Source organism: Thalia democratica, chromosome 5, assembly GCF_965202585.1.
Source record: "Thalia democratica chromosome 5, ktThaDemo2.hap1.1, whole genome shotgun sequence".
Classification (NCBI taxonomy): domain Eukaryota; kingdom Metazoa; phylum Chordata; class Thaliacea; order Salpida; family Salpidae; genus Thalia; species Thalia democratica.
The window spans coordinates 76,770,934-76,791,829 of NC_139169.1; positions in this window are offsets into that span (position 1 = coordinate 76,770,934).

Here is a 20,896-nt window from a genome sequence, read left to right on the forward strand (position 1 = left end):
GTTGATGGTGGTGAAGTGGCCGTTTGTGGCGGGTAAGTTATTCGGAACAGGGGATTTTCGCTGGTGTCCATCGACGGAAAGGTTTTGGTTGCCGGGTGATGTTGCGTTTTGCTGAACTTTGGCATGAGTTTCGGAGTGGGGGATTTTTTGGACTTTGGCGGGACTTTCGGTAGAAAGTTGCTGCATCACATCGTCGGCAATCGCAGATAGTTGCGGTTCTCCGAATTTGCAAGCTGAAACATAAATAAGAATATCTGGCGATTGCTTGTTAATTTATTTTTCCAATCTTATTATTATACAAACTTATATAACTTCGTAACACAAATTGTTTTTATTTTTCCTTTTTTTTAAAGCAAACTGTGTTTTATCTAAAGTAAAGCAATCATTATTCAATTGCTAAGCAAATTTGCCATCTAATATACACTAAATTACTGGTCATCAACTGAACAACTTTTATTTTATAAACAAATATCAACTTACTGTTATCTACAACAGACTCCGCTTGTGAAACGACAGCGTCAAACGATTCAGACAGCAAACCAACTTTACTATTAATCTTATTTATTCACTAACAATTATTGCAACCAAAGCTGTCAGAGCATTACACTTGGTAACAAGCAGTGAATTACCTCAAACCAACTGAACAACTTTCAACAACAGCAAACTCACCGACAATGGACTCCGCGGCGTCGAAAGGAGACTGCCAGTTTGTTCTATCATCATCGCGCCAATGCTGATCGTCCTTGTGGTCGACGACAACGTGCAATTTGGCGAACTTGACTTTCTTCTTCCTGCTGCTCACCCTCACCCGTTTCTTCATCGACGACTTCAACGGGCTGCTGGGCGCCAGTTTGAACTGCGATGTTGAAAATTTGGTTATGATAAAAATACTAGTTGATGTGTTACTCAGTAAAATTGATATTACACTAAAAACAACTGACATGAAAAAAATATTTGGAAAATTTAAGAAAACATTAAGTGGCAAACTGATAAAATGAATCAGGGTTAAATTTGTGTGTAATTAATTGAGGTTTAAGTCTATGGAAATTGAGTTCAATTATAATCGCCTAGAGGTTCCAACTGAAACGAAATATTGTTTATAGGTGATAATTATTTTTCATTTTTAAACACATTAAAGCACAAAAGTGTGTTGCTCGGCGTCAGTTTGTTAACTGTGATGTTAAATATATTTCTTATTCAACATGGTTTCAACTTATCAAAAAAAAAATCAAAAACTTTCAGTGGTACAGGTGTCATAAGTGAATTTTTTTGTATAGAAGCAACAAGAAAAGTTTTATTATTACGTGCTATATTTTTTGAGTGATTTAAATAGTGTGTTGCTCAGCGCCAGTTTGAGCTGTAATATTAATATATAATTATGATAAAAATGTTGGTTAATGCTTAACTCGGAAAAATTGATATTACACTAAAAACAACTAAAGTGAAAAAAATATTTAGAAAATTTAAGAAAACATTAAGTGGCAAACTGATAAAATTAATCAGGGTTGAATTTGTGTGCGATTATTTGAGGTTTAAATCTATAGAAATTAAGTTTAATTATAATCGCCTGGGTTCCAACTGAAACAAATATTTTTTATAAATGATGACTATTTTTCATTTTTAAATACAAAGCTCAAAAATGTGTTGCTTGGCGACAGTTTGAACTGTGATCTTAAATATGTTTCTTATTCAACATGGTTACAACTTATCAAAAAAAAATAAAAACTTTCAGTGGTACAGGTGTCATAAGTGGATTTTTTTGTATAGAAGCAACAAGAAAAGTTTTATTATTGCGTGCTATATTTTTTGAGTGATTTAAAGAATGTGTTTCTCAGCGCCAGTTTGAACTGTGATGTTAATATATGGTTATGATAAAAATATTGGTTAATGTTTAACTCAGTAAAGTTGATATTACACTAAAAACAACTGACAACTGACATGAAAAAAGTGTTTGGAAAATTTAAGAAAACAGGTCCTTTTTGAATGATTTAAGTAAGTCAGGGAGGGAGGATAACTAGTAAGGGGTAAAAGGGGGAGGAAATTTTTAAACTTTTAGCATTGATAGAACTTTTACTCTTTAGTTTACTTTTCATTATTTGGCACGGAGGTAAGATTTAAACAAAAAAAAAGTTCATTTGTAAAACAAAGAAAAAAAATGTTTAGGATCAAAAGTTGCTGATACCGTAACCTCAGGGGCAGTTTTGACTATCAGGGAAAACAACTAATAATGTGGCCGAATGGAAAATTGCTATTTCTAAATAGTAAAGCTGTGATATCTATCTAAGGGGAAGAATAGTTATCTTTAAAGTTTCTTCTTGGGGAGGCAATACACAAAAATGAGTTTGGAAAACCCTGTTGTAAAAAAACTGACATTGTGAGTTTTGACCCTTATGCGGAAGTCTTCATTTATGAGACTCTGGTGGCGGTCTATTCTCTCTTGGTCCGTTTCTTTTATCAGTGATAACCTCTTTGCCTGTTAGTTTAGTTTGTTTTATTTTAAACCAAAATAAAACAACATTTTTGTATTAGTACCAAGTTAAATTTTTAAGTAAATATTAAAGCATCAAGTAGGGAAAAAAGGCTAAAGAATATATTTTTTTAATTCTTTGCCTTATGTTTATTTTTTATTTACTTACGTTTTTTTAGGGAAGAGTTTTTCAATTAAGAAGTAAAATAAAGAACTTTGTACTTTAGATATGTATATACTATTTATTTACAGAAGGCTGCAGAATACCTTGCTGTAAGTAGAATTTAACAAAAACGAATTAAAAAACTCATACAAGTTTCATACTTTTTACAATTCGAACAGTTAAGTAAATCTAAAACTTGCACAGTAATTCAAACAATAAGTAAAATAATAAAAAAGCCTGTAGTTCTTAAAACACAAACTATTATAACCTGAATTAATAACTTAAGTCAAATAAAACACAAAAAAATTAACTAGTTTAAATAAAAAATAGTTCAAGGGTAGAACTTTAAATTAACAAAAATCATAATTACAGATAGAGTTGATTTTTTTATGAAAACAAAGTAAAAACATTTATTACAAAACGGTATGTCAAAGTAGCCAGAGTTAGTTTAAATTCATCTAGTTTAGACTGATATGATTAAAACAAAACATGATTATTAAACTAGATTGAGGTATAAAAACTATAGAAGCAAAAGTTTAAAAGAAAAAATAAACTTTTAATGTGACAAAGACAGATTTACATTTATATCCATTTTAAAACAAAATGCAAACAAGGCATAAAAGAAAGCAATGTAGTTTCTCCTAAAATATTATTACAACCCAGTTTTTTAGTATAATTAGTTATATAAGCTATTAATACTTTCAATTTCTAGTACTTAAGCTTTATATTTAAATTTTGTTAAACAACTTTATATTAGCATCGCCTAGTACATGTAATTTTATTTACCTATTATGAGGCATAATCTTACAATTTTATTAATTTTACCATTTTAGAAAAATCTATTTAGTTATCTTCAAAAACTATTGAAAAGGGTAGATTGAAAAATTTTTAGTTCACCAAAAATAAAATATATTGCAAAATGAATTGTTGTCTCAAATTTTTATATAAAGTTAGTACCGAAAAGAAATTATTTAGTTATATAAGTGTTAAACATTTCTAAAAAACTACTATTTTTTATTAACAAAATATATTTTAACATCATAAAATTCTAACCAGTTTTGGCTCCAAGTGGTCATCATCATCGACTATAAATGAGAAGCAAAGTCGTTGCCCGTCTTTCTATAAAGGTTTTTAAATTATAAAACAATCAATTTAAGTTCAAAACTTCTTATTTTTCACATTAATTTGCTAAGAGTTTCATTTCAATATAAATTAAAAACTTTCTAATATAAAACATAACTTATAATCGGCTTGATTATCATTTTGTTTGTTTTTAATGAACAGTTTCCACATAAAACCATAACAACGTTTTTTTTTTTTTATTCAACAAAATGTTTCTTTAGAAAATGTTTACTTTCTCATAACAAATCAATTCATACATTTTTGTATACTAAGAAGGGATTATAAAAAAATTAAAACAAAGTTAAATATTAATTACTTTTAAGTCCATAACTTACCAATTCTAGCATTACATTCATACCCAAGTTGTTGGAGAAATCCTTATCATGAAGATAGTTGTAACTTTGAATTTTATTCTGAATAACGAGATTTTTTTTAATCAAATATTAATGATTCATCATACTTTATTTATCTTTGTATTTGGGTGATAAATTGTTTAGAAGCAAACTTTTTATACAAACTACCAGTAATAATACTAAGCTACAAAATGCTTTTATTGATTAGCAAACTTTAAATTAGCAAATTTACACAACAACATAACCAAAGAGTTATTAAACAAAGCTTAATCATGAACATTATAAAGTAAAGGCATAAAAAATACTTCCAACAATCTTTTTTTATAAATTTTTTTTAGAATTTTAAATTAAAATTTTTATGCAGAGATGATAATATCTTAAATAGCTTATGTATTAAAAATCTTTTTTAATTTCTGTAATTTCTTTTTTTTTTTTTAAATTTCTTGTCTTCTCATATAACTTCATTTGAAATACATATGTACTCTATTTTTAATTCATTACAAAAAATAAAAACTTAAAAAGCGTTTCTTAGATTTATAAAACTGTAAAAACATTTTTATATATTTATACTTATTGCCTTTTTAAGACAAAAAAAGCCATTCATTTATATTCTTTAAAAATCATATACTGTTGTTTACTTATGCTTTTGTTTAAAAAAACAACTTATTCTACTAAATAAAAACTAAATTGCCTATTACAGTGCTTCCTCGCTAATCCGGCCAAGTTGGGCAAAATTTTTTTGAAAATACGGCCGGATTTGCCTTTGGCCGGATAAGAACAAAATATCGCTTTTTTTACAAATTATCTACCTTAGTTATATTATGAATGTATATAACAAAACGTACTATGAAATTTCTGTTAATTTAATTTATTTTACTTTATTCAAAAAAAGAATTAAAATAGACAAAACTAAACGAAACAAAATTTTATAAGGTCAAAATTAATAGAAAAAAACTACACTGTTAACACTTTAACTAAATTAAGATTTTTTTTGAAAAAAGAAAGAATGGAAGATTGTTTTACAGTGCTTTCTCGTTTCTTAGCAGAAAACTCACGAAATTGGATGAGTTTTGACACATCTTCAGGTGTGGCTTCTGGTTGGCAACGATAGTAAGCTAAGTAATATGTAGATATGTTGATGGTAGTATATTAAAGTGTAACTTGCTTAGCAAAGACAGAAAAATTGCAAATGAATAATAAACAAGTTTGTTACAACTGAGCAGAAAAAGTATGAAAAAAAAACTTAAGATTATACAAATGATACTTTATTATGACGTAACAATATATTGCTTGCATACTTATAAAACGTAAATTGAATACTTTTTTGAAGTAAAATGAAATTAAACGCTAAAAACACTAAAGTAAATAAGTCGACTTCTTGACTAAAATCAGCCGGATTAGCGAGGAACCGGATTAGCGAGGACCGGATTAGCGAGGAAGCACTGTACTATCTTTTTACTTTGAGTTTTTTATATAACTGTATTTACATTGACTTATATAACTATTAAGAAACATAAGAAAGGAGATATTTATAATAGACGCAAATTTGAGTTCAAACTTGTAGTAATAAATAAGTATAAGTTTTACTAGTGAAAACGCATTGTTTTAGCATTTGAGCTTAAAATTTAAATTTAAAGCAAACAACAGTTTATACGCTCTATTGCCCAATTGGCATAAAATCATAAAACCCATTAGCATTTTAACAACATCTGGTATAAGTAACAAGGATAAGATAGTACTATATAAATATAAGTAACAAGAAAAAACTCACCAGCAAATATTCAGGTATTCCATTCTTGGCAATATGATCTATCGCTTTCCATTCATTAGCTAATTCTTTCTTCATTTTGCTATTTAATTTTAAATGTGCTATTAACAATCTGAAATAGTCAAAAACTAGGTGTTTTTTAATTAAAAAGAATTTTTAAGTAACATGATAACTAGATTACTAAGTCTAAAAAAGTTTTTTTAATTATTTTGAAAAAACAGATAAAAATTCTAAACAAAGTTTTAGTTTATTATACTTACAATAATTCAATTCAAGGTGCCTCTCTTTGAAGTAAACCAAGTTATCTCTTAATAAAAAACAACTTAATAAATCAATTAATACTTTTTATAGATAGAAAATTAACTTTTAGTTTTTATTGCATATAAACTCAATAAATATCTAACAATTGCACACAAAACGATTGACTGCTTCAAAAGCTGTACTAGAGGGTTTCTTCTCTTTGAAACACATGATTCACTATAAACTGGCATAGGTTTAGTAAAAAAACATTCAAAATTTTACCTTCAGCCACATTCTTAAATCTTACTCTTTTATATTGTTATGATACTATTTTTTATATATATAATTGCACATTTTATGTTAACAAAAGAACTCTAAAACATGCTTTCATAAAAACTTAATAGCTGTAAAAATACCAAACAAGGTTTTAAAGAGTCTATAACCACATTTGGGAGAAAGTATGCTTTTTTTCTGTAGTCAACAGCACTCAAGCTTTAAAATTTTTTATAAGAAACTATAATAATTGAGAAGACTAACTATTTTGCACTCATCATTTAATTTCTTGACAATTGCTACTGCCCCAAGTGGACCAAATTGATATGTGTACTGAATCATAAACCCAATTTATGCATATAAAAAAAAAAATTCAAGTAAACTGTAAAACCAGGGTCAGAACAGATGCCAGTTATCTATTAGTTCAGATAGTTAAACAATTTTAATAGATCAGAAAAGCTATATAGCTCAGAAACAAACTGTCAGATGAATTATAAACCAAACTATTTACTCACAAAGCTTTCTTTGACACTATCAATGTATTAAACAGCTTTTTTCACATATACTTTATGATATGGAAAAATTTAGAGGGCCACAAGTAGTAAAAGGGGGAGCCACATGCCAAAACTTGAAACTTACACTAGATATTCTGGAGTTGATGATGAAGAGCAAAAAATAATTCTTAAGTGGTTTTAATGGTAGCTTTTTGATAAACCTTGTTGGAGGGGGTCATAGCTTTTTTTAATTTCTTTAAAGGGGACCTTTTGAAAAAAGTTTAGGAAACTCTGAGTTAGACTTTCCACCAGTTTGATTGAACCTAAATTTTACAGCCCTAAAAAAAGTACCAAAAAATATAATATAAACATAAATATTAGTTAGATTTGTATTTGTTAAGAATTATATTCTTATCTACTTATTGGTTTTCAGTTTTATAAATTTTTTATTTAGGAAACTTTTCTTAGCTTTTTTTTTGGTGAGTCAAACTTTGAGTTGTAATTTTAGCAAAAGCATTTTTTTAAATACTAGCCACTTTAGATTCATTATTTATCTAAAAACCTTAACCCTAATTGTGGTATACTTAAACTATAACTTTTACATTGTTACTACTGGTGTGGATTAGTTCCTTTATATAAAATAAAGCATTAACACAAATTTTCTATGTCTAAGTTATATTAAGTAATTTAAAGTCATAGGACAGTTTATTTTATCTTGTGTTATATCAAAAAGTTAATTACAGTTATTATTATAGTATTGATGGTATTGTAAGAAAAAAAAAAGTTGTTTTGAAAACATGTCCTGCAATCTTTTTGTTAGGGTTTTGTAATGTTTTCTGTATTAATTTTTTACCATCATAATCTTATGAGTAGAAGTTATGTACATAACTTATTTTTATTAACTTCAAGTTAATTTTGAGATACAGCTTTAAATAAGTTGAAATTGAAATTAAGTTAAATAAATTAACTGTGTAATTTTGTTAGTCATGTGACCGTAGTAACTAATAAACTGATCAAAAACATTATTTAGGGTTGCCACTGATTTTTGAGAAAATTCTTCCAGATTTTCGAAACTACATGTTTTAGGTCTATTTTTAGTTCAAAGTTAAGTTAAAGGTTGAAAACTATTTTAAGTAGTATAAAAATATTGAAAAAATACTGAAAAGGTACTTTTTTTGTATTATTTGATAACAAAAATTTTGATTAATAAAACAAAACAATCTATATGATAGTTTTTCTTACAAATCAAAACTTTTTTTTTATTCCAGGTTTTTTAGTAACTTTTGTTCATAATTCCAGGTTTTTTAGCCTTAATTACTAAATTCCAGGTCATCCAGGTTTTGTGGCAACCCTGATTGTTAAATCCTTAAATACATCGTTACATATGGTAAAATAGTGTTAAATACTTTTAAAAAACAGTTGAAATTATAAATGATATCATATTAATTATAGCATAAAAATTAGGGGTCAGCAGGCATTCACAAAAATAAATATTATTTGCAGATCTCAGTTGTAGTTTTAGTTTTTTCTCTTCTAAATTATTAAGTGTAAATTTTACTTAAGACCTTCACTTCAAACCTCAGAATAACTAGTGTAGGTTTCACAAGTTTTAATTTGCAGGCCAAATTTACATGCCATAACTTTTATAAGCCGCATATATAAAACAAAACACTACTGCAGGCCGCATTTTTAACTGTCATTGTCCGCAGGCCCAGTTTACAGATATAAATGAGGTAAATAAAACTTAAATTTTTTTTTTTAATATCCAAATACAAAAGTTTTGCAAAATTTTAATATACATAATAAAAACTGAGCTTTAAATGTGTAAATTAAATGGACATTCAAGAAATTTTTTTAAAGTATTTCTGGTGCAAGCTTACAAAATTAAAAGAATTTTCAGACTAGATTTTAGTGATTCAATTAACTTCTAATTTATAGTTTAAAATATAATGACTGATGTGGTTAAGACCTTCACTTCAAACCTCAGAATAACTAGTGTAGGTTTCAAAAGTATTCATTTGCAAGTAAAATTACTACTACTTTCATAAGCAGAATCTTCTATAAAACAAAAACATTCTTTGAGGCCGCACTTTTACCCGTCATTATCTCGGGCCCAGTATACAGATATAAATGAACTGATAGAATAAAACTTTTAAAGTTAATTTTCAAAAATGTCCAAAAACAATAGTTTTGCAAAATTGTATTTTAGTTATTAAAAATTGAGCTTAAAATGTGTAAGGTTAAAATTTTTACATTTAACACAACATTTTCTTTAGTATTTCTGATGCAAGCTTAAAAAATTAAATGAATTTTCTAACTAGATTTCAGTTATTCAATCAACTTTTAACTCAAATTAATATAATTTCAAATATAATTACTGATGTGATTTATACTGAATATTATTTACTGTTTAATTTGTTATATCAGTTTGTTAATTTTAAAAAGGTAAACAAAAATATATAAATTACACAAGGTAAAGCTTTTTGCTCTAACCTTAAAAATCTATTTTATTTGTCTCCTATAAACTGTAAATATTGTATAAATGTTGACTTCCATCAAACTTTTATAGCTTTGGGAAGACAGTTTGGCTGTAGGATATCAACACTTTTACTTGTGTTTTGCCTTGCTTGAAAAAAATCTATTTTAAGCATTTAGCTTACTCTGGGATTAATAAGAACTTATCTATATGTACTTTTTTTCTTTTCCATAAAACAAGACTCATAAAATATTTGGTCTTAAGACCTGGTACACAAAAAACCTTTTGGTTGAGGAGTCGCACACCACGGATACCTTTTAACGTCTTGTCCAGGACATAGACTTGACTCACCAATGCAGTACCAGAATAGCAAAAAGTAACTATTTTAGTGTTGAATTAAAGTGTTCAGAAATAATTAAGGACTGAATTGCGGCTTTAAGCTAGATTATAGCTTTTACTAGTGTTGAGCAATAATCTAGCTTAAAGTTGCAATTCAGTGCTTAAATATGTGTTAATGATCCAGATTAGGGTTCTGGGTGGGGCTGACTTGTATTAAAGCTATGGTTTGTTGCGTCCTTACAGTGGAGAACATTCTAACTAAGAGTAAGCAGATCAAATAAAGATCAAGCAAGAATTTTGAAATAAAGGCACATACTAATGGCTCATACAATTTGAAAATTGGAACGAGCAATAATAACACTATACAAAAATGACAACACGCTTAAAAAAGACATTTTTTGCAAAAGTAAAGGATTGATTCCATTATAAAAATCTATGAATGCATGTTTTATCTTTAGAATAACATGCAAAATAAATTATATCTGAAGTATTTTGTAACACATATTTTAAAATGTGTTCTAAATTTGATATCAGTACAATTGCTTATTAGATTACATTTTAATTGGTGTTTCTCAAGCTGGCCTTGTGTTCAAAAACAAAGCTTTATTCCCTACTTGGGTACCTACTCATTTACCAAAAATTTTTTGATATTTTTCAGTATTTCTTAATTGCTTCCAGGTTTTTGACAGCACATGTTTGTTTTTTGTCCACTTATAGTATAACATGAAGTTTTTTGGTAAAAACTATATTAAATAATATAAAAATGTTTTTAAGATAATGTAATTCTACTTTAAATGTGTTTAAAATATAACATATATGCTTACTGTGTAAATTAGTAATTTTTGTTATGCACTTACACTAAAGTGGTTTTTATTAATCATGAAAACTTAACTAAAACAGCAGTTAACAAAATTAAAACTGATAGATGAAATAGATTTCTTGGGTTAAAACTAGTTCAAAAACAATATACTATCTTTTATCACTTAAGATATCTACAGCCTTTTACTAATACTTTTTTCACATTTTTTATGAACATTGTTTCATCAAAAGCTCTATTTAATTTACTACTACAATCAACCAGAAAACTTAAAAGTTCTGCATTAGGTAATTCTGCAATAAAATTAGCACAAAAGCCAAAAAAGTAAAGCTGCATTAAATTTTTTAATAAAACGACTAACTGGTGTATCAACTCTTGATGACTAATGTAATGACCAACTTTTATTTTTATATCCACAACTAAATTTATTCAACTTTTTTTTTCTCCCTTAACGTATATTTTTAAAATAAATTAAATGTAATTTATCAATTAAACGGTGACAAAATAAAAAACTTTTCTATAAATTATTTTTTTTCTTTAATTTACTAAGTAAGTCTAATTTTTTTTGTCTTTTTATAAACTAATACCAACTACAGTCAATAAATAGAAAAAATTTTTTCTAAGCAATAACAAGATATAAAATAGAAAATAAAATCACATTTTTATTATTGGATGGAATATCTTGGTAGAATGTTTTTAACAACAAATCTCTAGTAAAAATCAAAAATTTTATTATTTTTAACTTACAAAAAGTAATTAACTTTAAAATAGTATTACTAACCAATAGTTAACAAAATTACTAACTTACTTAATAAGCATGTATGCTATATTTAAGAAATTTAGATTTTTTTTACAAAATACAAAGTAATTTTTGTTTAAAAATTCAGCTTTTGGATCAACTTTCTTAATACAAAGTATACGAGAAAATACAATTATAAAAATTTTGGACTGTTAAGTAAAGTTATAAAAAAATAAGAAAGAATTGTATTTTATTTTTAAGCAGTGAAGGAAGAAGGAGTTTTAGCATTAATAGTAATTCTTTTGATTTAAATTGCTTTCATATTAGTTTATAATTACATTCTACAGTTAGTCTATTCGGAGTTTTCTAGTCTATTTGGAACAGTTTATTATATAATATTTACTTACATGAAAATTGATGGCAAAACTAAGAAATTGTAAACTTTCAATTTCACATCACGCTCAAACTACAACTGATGACCATCAAAGTGAAAATAACCGTTAATGTTTACAAACTTAAAGTGTAATCCCGAAAAAGGAAAAACTGCCGCGAGCATGTGACCTGCAAATTAAATTTCGAATGTTACATTAGATATTCTAAGGTTCGAAATGAAAAGTTAAGAAAAAAGTTTTAAGGTATATGCACAATTTGCTGGAAATTTGAAACTTGCACTATAAAAAGATCGCATGTAGTAGGTATTTTGTCCAAACGAATTATATAATTAGATAGTTTTTGTGAATTTAATGAAATTAAAATTATCCGGCAAACTAAGGAAGAACTAATTTTTTTTGTATCTGGTGCGACTACTATTTGACCTTTACTACTATAGTTTAAAAAGTTTATTTTCTAATGAAAATGTATTATCTTGGTTTTGCCACTATGTTTTAATAGGTTATAAAGGCAAAAAAACTTATTTAATTGTCTGAATAGGACTGTACTTGTATTCATCAAAAGGGTTTGGTTTTGAAAGAATTTTTTATAATTTGAAGTTTTTGGTGTTTTGTCAACCAACTTTATTTAACAAAAATTGAAAAATCTTGTTTCACAATTTAAAAAGTTGTGATAAAAGTCAGCAGCTTTTATCATTTTAATCTCATTATTATCGCAGACATTAAAGTTTTCAATACAATAAAGTAATTGAACTTACAATAGAAGTAAATGCTGTTTTAAGCGTAATTTCTAAATTTATATATTTATCTTTAACAGTTCTTTACGACTTTGCAATTATCAAAAACAGTGGTTTTACTATGAATATTTTAAATAAACATTTTAGCATACTTTTTACATTTCTATCTGTTCGCTAAATTTAAAAAATAAAATGTATTTCAACAACGAGCGTCATTCCATTTACGGTACAACTTTTACGGTTTTTACTAAAGTTCTTTAGCTTTGACGCTCATCCACATCCTTATCTTTACTTCCAAAATAATGTTTTATACATCATCTTTTAGCTTAGAGTATCTAGTTTGTGAACTATTATTTTATTTTTATATTGGGTTGGTATAAATGGTGCTGTAGCCCATAGAAAAAGTGGTACATTATGGCTTTTTTTCAGTTTTTTTGGAAAATCTAACGATAAACAAATAGTTTTGACTTAATATTTTTTTATGCATATAAAATAATAATCTGCTCATTCTCTATGTACGATTTTTTATAAAACAAATTATTTTTTAAGAAAATAGGTGATTTATTGTTTTCATTATATTATGGTTTATCTCAATAAATATTCAACTAAAAGTAAAATGAATAAAAAATTCACACAGTACTAATTATTCTGCATTGTTACCATGCACAGTTTTTATTTTAACGAATTACTTTTTGAAATATTAAGCATTGAAATTTTCCTTTTTTTTTTAATTTCAAGCTACTTAGTCTTTGAAGTAGCCGCGAAGTTATTCGAGCAGAACGTTTTCTGAACTTTTTTAAATCTTAGCCAAAAAAAGTCTTAGCAAATTAAGATATTGATTTATAATTAACATAAATAAAAAATTGCAGTCCACATGTTTCTACAGAAAACTTTTTACTCAAACTACTATATTTTAAAAATTCATACAACATTACAACAACTCAACAAAAAAATATAAGTTTATAAATATCAAAGTGGACCCACCCTATGTCTCATCTTTTGTAAAAAAAGTAACCTTTACTCTTGTTAATCCATGAACTAGTGTTTTATTTTAAGTTGTCAACAGAGCTAACATGGTTGTTCTTGATGATTTTCCTAACTGTTTCAGTTTCTATTGTACTGTGGTTGTAACTAATTGATTTATTGTAAAAAGTTATTTAGCTAATTCAAAAAAACTTTTTTCAACATCATACAGTTACAACGACACAATCAACTATATTTTATATATATTATTTATATTTTTTTTATACAAAAAGTATTTCTTACACCAAAAAATGTTTCCAAAATTAAAAAAAATCGAAAATGTTCCTATGAATTCTGTTGAGTAATATGGGCACCCATTTGTGCCTATAACTATTTTTCTACAGGCTACAGGATCTTTCAATCGAACTTAAAACAAAAACAGATAATTGTTTTTAATTTTAACATTTTTAATTGATTGTTTTTAACATAAATACATTAAACTAAAATATGCTGTACAAACTTTTAGTTAAAAAACTATGTTGTCAACTAGTCATATTTAGGTCACATGTAAGCAGTTTGAAAAACAATAGTCAAAACATAAAGTTTCTACATCTGCAAATCAAAAACAAAAAATATATGTTTTTTTATCTACAACAAACAAAAGTTGTGATATAATGAGAATAACAACAAATAAAAAGAGCACAAATAATTGTTTTTTGAATGGTTAAATTTTGGTACTTAGTATCAACAAAAAAAAAATAATAACTATTTTTTTTTTTTAATCAGAATTGCTTTTTTTACAATCATACTGACTTACTTTTGGTTATAAAATACTGTTGATTGTGTGTTTGTAACTGTATGACTGTTGAAAAAAGTTATTTTGAATTAGCTAAACAACTTTTCACAACAAATCAAATAGTTACAACCACAGTACAATGGAAACTTACATACTTCTTAAAATGGGTACTTTAAGTTGGTGCGTATCTTACACGGACACAAATTTCTTAAGGTGCGTACCTTATGTGGGTGCTTACCTTACACAGACACATACTTACTGAGCACATATTTAAATTATGGTTTAGATCCCATACATACTTAATCACTTCCTACATGGGCTTAAATTAAAAGTTATAAAATGCTTTTATTTTAAAAGAGCCAGGTTTTTAGTTTTGTAAAATTTATTCATTAGAATGAAAAATCTTACTACTTGGTTAGGCTTTAGATATAAATTGCATTTTATACATTTAAAAAGAGTTTTAAATAAATTTTAAAAGAAGAAAAACATCAGAAAATAATGCTAGCTGTCTCAACAATTGATGTTGTTTAACAAATTCTAAGCTTCATCATTTGTTCCGTTGAGTTAATAGACGCCGTGCTAAAGTGTCACTCCGTGCTAAAGAGTCTCTGTTTGCTAAGTTCCCTTTGTGTTTAAGTGTCACTTAGTATTAATGTGTCTTTTCGCGCTAAAGTGTCACAGAAAGTATCACTCTGTGTGAGTGTGTCACTCCGTGCCTAAGTGTTACTCTATGCTAAAGTGTCACTTTGTGTTAAAATGACACTCCGTGCTAAAATGTTACCTGAGTTAAAGTGACGCCGTGCTAATATGTCACTCCGTGCTAAAGTGTCACTCTTTGCTAAAGTTTCACTTTGTGTTAAAATGACACTCCGTGCTAAAATGTTACCTGAGTTAAAGTAACGCCGTGCTAATATGTCACTCCGTGATAAAGTGTCACTCTTTGCTAAAGTTTTACTTTGTGTTTATGTGTCATTCCGTACTAAAGTTACGCCCGTTCTTTTCTGACCCGTTCCCACAGCACCATTCATACTGACATAATATAAAATAAATTATTTAAGAAACTATTTGCTAATATGTTGATAAAAAATTGCATCAAATTATATATTAAATTAGTTTAATAATCTGTAGCGCCACCTAAGAAAATTAGTTTCAAACAAATCATTTGCGTTTGTTTTGTACTTCAAAGACTAAGTAGCTTACAGTTATTAAAAAAAAGGAAAATTTCAATGCTAAATATTTCAAAAAGTAATTCGTTAAAATAAAATCTGTGCATGGTAACAATGCAGAATAAATAGTACTGTGTGAATCTTTTATTCATTTTACTTTTAGTTGAATATTTATTGAGATAAACCATAATATAATGAAAACAATAAATCACCTATTTTCTTAAAAAATAATTTGTTTTATAAAAAATCGTACATAGAGAATGAGCAGAATATTATTTTATATGCATAAAAAAAATATTAAGTCAAAACTATTTGTTTATTGTTAGATTTTCCAAAAAAACTGAAAAAAAGCCATAATGTACCACTTTTTCTATGGGCTACAGCACCATTTATACCAACCCAATATAAAAATAAAATAATAGTTCACAAACTAGATACTCTAAGCTAAAAGATGATGTATAAAACATTATTTTGGAAGTAAAGATAAGGATGTGGATGAGCGTCAAAGCTAAAGAACTTTAGTAAAAACCGTAAAAGTTGTACCGTAAATGGAATGACGCTCGTATTTCAACATGCAACTAAGTATTTATAAAACAACTATGCATGAACCAAATAATTAAACTAGCCAACTAATTGAATTATCTTTTTTTTTACTACCGGTCTTATAACTTAACTTATTTCAAAATAACATAAAATTCTACCGTAATACAGTTTTATAGTTTTAAAAGGTAATGTTTAGCTTTTTATGAGACTTAATCAAAAACCAAAGTTTTATAGTTTTAAGGTTAAGCATTTTATATAAAAATGTATATAGTTTCAAAGTGACATCAGCTTTGATAATACTTATTTTATAAAACTATTTCAATGTAAAAACAGAGATAAAATTCGTCTAATACAAAAATCTAAACTAACTAGTACGGTGAACTTAAATCAAAAATTTTAGTTAGAGCTGCCAGAAATTTTAGGTAAGCTGTAGTAGTGAGGTTTTAAAAAACTTTTTCATATATAAGATTGTTCAAATGAGATAAGGTAATAATACAGCATTGAATTAATTGCATTTAAACGAAATATTTCAAAAGTAAACTGCACCACCTGTTTACAAAACAATAGTTTATTTCAAAAAGACCTTAGCTTTAAAAATACTTATTCTACTTGTTCTACTCACTCATGTAACAAAAAAATTATCAGAACCTAAAAAAAAACTAATTTAATCAGAAATGCTTTAATTTCAACCGTAGAGAAAGATTTGTTTTTAATTCGTTCTGTCATTTTCTCTATAATAGGTTTCAGTTTTACAACTAAAAAAAATCCGTTTGACTAAACAGCTGTAATTAATGAATTGTATTTTTGAAAATTACTACCTACAGTTTACATTTACACTACAAATTCTGTAGAAAAGAATAATGATAGAGTTTGGTAAAAAAAATCAAGCATACATTTTTCTAATAAAGTTTTGTTAAAAGACTAATAACTTTCTTTAAATTTAAACTTAAATGACTTAATTTGTATTCTTAGACACTATATAAGCTAATATTGCTCACCGTTTAATATTATAACTATAATATTGCTTCTAATTTAGTTTAGCACTTTTCAAAATAGTTTGTCGTTTAACATTTAGTTTAAATAATCTAGTGTGTAATTAGGCGTGTAACTAACAATTTACTTATCAACAGATACTCATAAACTTGATGAATATTAAACCTATTTAATTTTTTTTTCTGCAACTTTTATACAAATCTTTTCTATTTTAAAAATAGTTTATGTATAACTAATTAATTAACTCAGTAAGTATAAGTTAGTTAGTGATACATAGTTCTATTTTATACGAAATTAAACTAATCAGTAAGTTTATACATTTTATAAATATGCATTTTTTTTTATAAAGCTCGACATTTGTTTATGAAATGAGAAGCTTAACTGTTGTACAGTATGTAACGTAAAGTACGTTTTTAGATCGCTCCTACTTCTAAAATGTTCCATTTTGTCTATTATTAATTTGCTTTAGGCCAAAAATGCTTTGAAAATAGAATTGTTCCCACTTTAGATAAAATTTCTTATAAATATTTTTATTATTAAATACAACACTAGTTTAACTTAACAAAATATTATGTAAGTTTATTATAACCCCACATGAAATATTCTATAGACAATATTAAAGAAAAAATTATAAATATACTAAATTTATAGTTACTATAAAATGAAATTGTAAAGTTTAGAAAAATTTCTACTTGTTGGTTTTTGTTAGTGATACATTTGTTGAACTAAAATAGCCCCAAGTTTGACATGCAGGGCTGCCACTCGGTCAGGAAAAGTCAGGAAATCAGGAAAAGTCAGAAAAAAAAAAAAAAAAACAAAAGTCAGGAAAAGATGGGGGGTTTTGAAAAAAGTCTAGAAATTTGATAAAATAAAAAAATTCAGATTTTGTCAGTTTAAATTTACAAAAATCCTTGTTTTCCAAAGCCTTCAAATAGTAAAAATTAATTAAAAGTCCTTTAAAGTGAGAATAAAATTCTAAGATTTTCCTAGAAATTTACAAAAATATTTAATTTTATTACCAATGACTCACCTGGTCTAAATAAGTAAAATATCCTTTATAAAACTGAAAAATTTTTCTTTTAACATATTGAACAAGTACCCTACTTGAACAAGCAGATTTTGTAAGCTTTTTAGTAATGATGATCTGTAGCAAGGACACTTCCTTAGTGAAACTGATATATACACAAAAGTTTATCTAGCATAATTTTAGAATCAAAGTCTTTTTTTTTAAGTAAATAATTAAGTTCCTTATAACTAAGCAGTTAGTTTAGTATTTTATGTAACAAGTTAATGTGTATACTTTACCTCTTTATAATTTTTTCAAAGCTGTTTAAATTTATAAATTAAGTTATAAGAGAGGTGTATGCCAATATTAAGTTTACTTATTGTTTGTATTTTTTGTAGAGTACCTTAAGTTTTTAAATTTAATAAGAGTATATTTATTTGTTACAAATTTTATACTAAATGATAAGAGGAAATATTTTAAACAACAGATACATAATTTACTTTTTTATGTCTTTTTTTTTACATTTACCTAAGTATATTCTTTTTTAATTGATTTCTAATTTAAGGATTTTAAATTAAATAGTTTGGGTAGCAGTATTTTATTAAACTAAGTGAAAAATTTATACAAGTAAAACTGATTTAGAAAAGTCAAGAAAATTTTGGTAAAAAGTCAGGAAAAAGTCAAGAAATTTTGAAATTAAATAAAGAAAGTCAAGAAATTAAGAAATTTGATCAGTGGCAACCATGGATATGTTAATTTATATTCACATATTTGTTTATTAAAAATAGTTTTAAAACCTACAAAAAAAAAAATTATTGTGAATTGTTACCTTTTTTAAGATGAAAGAAAATTCTAAGTATTAAATTTTTGTTAGGGTTAAAAAAAACTTAAGACAGGGATGCAAAGAAATACTAAATTCTAGAAAATAATGGAACTTAAGTGTATGGGCACAAAGTGATAAATTGTATACTTTTCAAAATATTTGAATAGTAAAACTTAGTATTTCAAAATATTTCATTAAGGAATTCTGGTGTATTTTAGACATTATAAATCATTTTAGTTTAACTAAGGATATTTTTGAAATCAAGTAGTGCAAAAGAGAAGAATAAATGTAAAAATAAAAAAAAACTGAAGTATTTTCAACAATAAACAAGATTGTTACTATTTATTTTCAAGTTTTTACAGAAGCTAAATAAATCAGTTTAATGTTGCATGAACCATTAAAAAAAGATAAAAAGTTTTAACAAACCTGATTTCCATAAATTTTTCAGTTCTAGATTTTCATTTAGTTCTATGTGTAAAACTCTTAAATTTTATGTTATTATTAAAAGCTTGTGATTTAATTAACTATCATCCACGACCATGATTAATGTAAGTGTTTCATAAAATCTTAAAGAAAATCAGAAAATTCTGAAGTAATTAAAAAGGTTAACCACCATGTATTGATGATTTTTGAAGATTGAAATCTAAACATTTACAAACATAGTAATTTCTTTGAAATCCAAATTTTTAAGTTGTGTACATTTTTTATTGAACTGTATGACCATGTTAAACAGTAGTATCCTAAATATAAGTTAAATAAGAGGTGCTATTACCTAATTTAAGAAATCACTCTTTGTATATAAAAAGCTGTGCATCAACAATAGTTGCCCAAAATTTGTCTTTTTCTAAGGTTACTTATATTTAAGTGAAAAACTCAGTGACCACTATGCAATGATTCTTGTGAACTTAAAAAAAAAATTACAGGAAAAAGTGACTTATAACCTCAAATTAGTTATATGTAATTTAAAAAATGGTAATATTAAGAATATAGCCTGATTGAACTATGCTAAATATTACCTTAATGTATATAATGTAATGTTTTTTAGCACATATAATTCTTTTAAGTATGTTTTTGTAAAATTTTTAGCTTGCTGCAAGCTCCAAAAAAAAAGTTGGTTTATATTATAAATATTGTAATATAAATACTTTTACAGTACTTTAATATAAAAAAGCCTCTTCAACTTTTTTTTTTTGGTTGTGATGATAAAGAATATGGCTAAAAGTGCCTTTTTTTATAGTTACTTAAGTATATTTTTTTTTAATTGATTTTTAATTTAAGAATTTTATATTAAATAGTTTGGGTAGTACTTTATTAAACTAAGTGAACAATTTATATAATTAAAACTGATTTAGAAAAGTCAGGAAAATGTTGGTAAAAAGTCAGGAAAAGTCAGGAAATTTTTCTCAGCTCGATCAGTGGCAACCATGAAAGTGCCACCACTTTTTTGTTTTACACACAGTGACAAAACTGGTACTTTTATTTAGATTTTAAATTTGCTTAAATACTAGTAAATATTTGTTAAAGTGTTTATAGTAAACTAAATTTTTTAGTTTAGATGTAAAAAAGTTATTGTTAATCTTAGCAAATAAAATTTTAATGATATTAAGGCATATTTGTATGTTTTTGTTAAATGTTGAAATAACTTATGTTTAAATTTGCAATTCTGTATTATCTGAATTAAAGCTAGTTTTTATTTTATATTGGATGATCAGCAACCTTGGTTTTATAAAATATTCTATTGTATAAATACTTGAGATGAATTAGTCACAGTTAAGAAAAACCAGGGTTTTATATAATGCAGGACACTCAGGATATTTTGAATACATTTTTTAACTCAGGCTGACTCAAACTCACAACAGTTTTAAGGTTTTTCAATATCTAAGGAGAAATTTTACTTCTAAATTTTGAATGTAAACTAAATTTAAAATTTAGTTTAAATATTTGTTCAACCACTAAGTTGACTAATTATAAAAAGTCACTCTGAACTGTTTGAAAAGTTACTTGGACAGTTCAATGTCACTCTAGATAGTTTTTGATCACCCAGGTTAGTTTTTTGACAAAAAGAGTGATAGCCCTGATAAAATTTAATTGTTTTAATACAATATTGTAAGTGCTTATTATACAAAAGCATCTAGTTTTAGCCTGCATCTATAAGTTTAATTTGATGCTTTTTAAAATGACATGAGGAAACTATTAATCATTACACCTACTTTTTTAATACTACTTTTT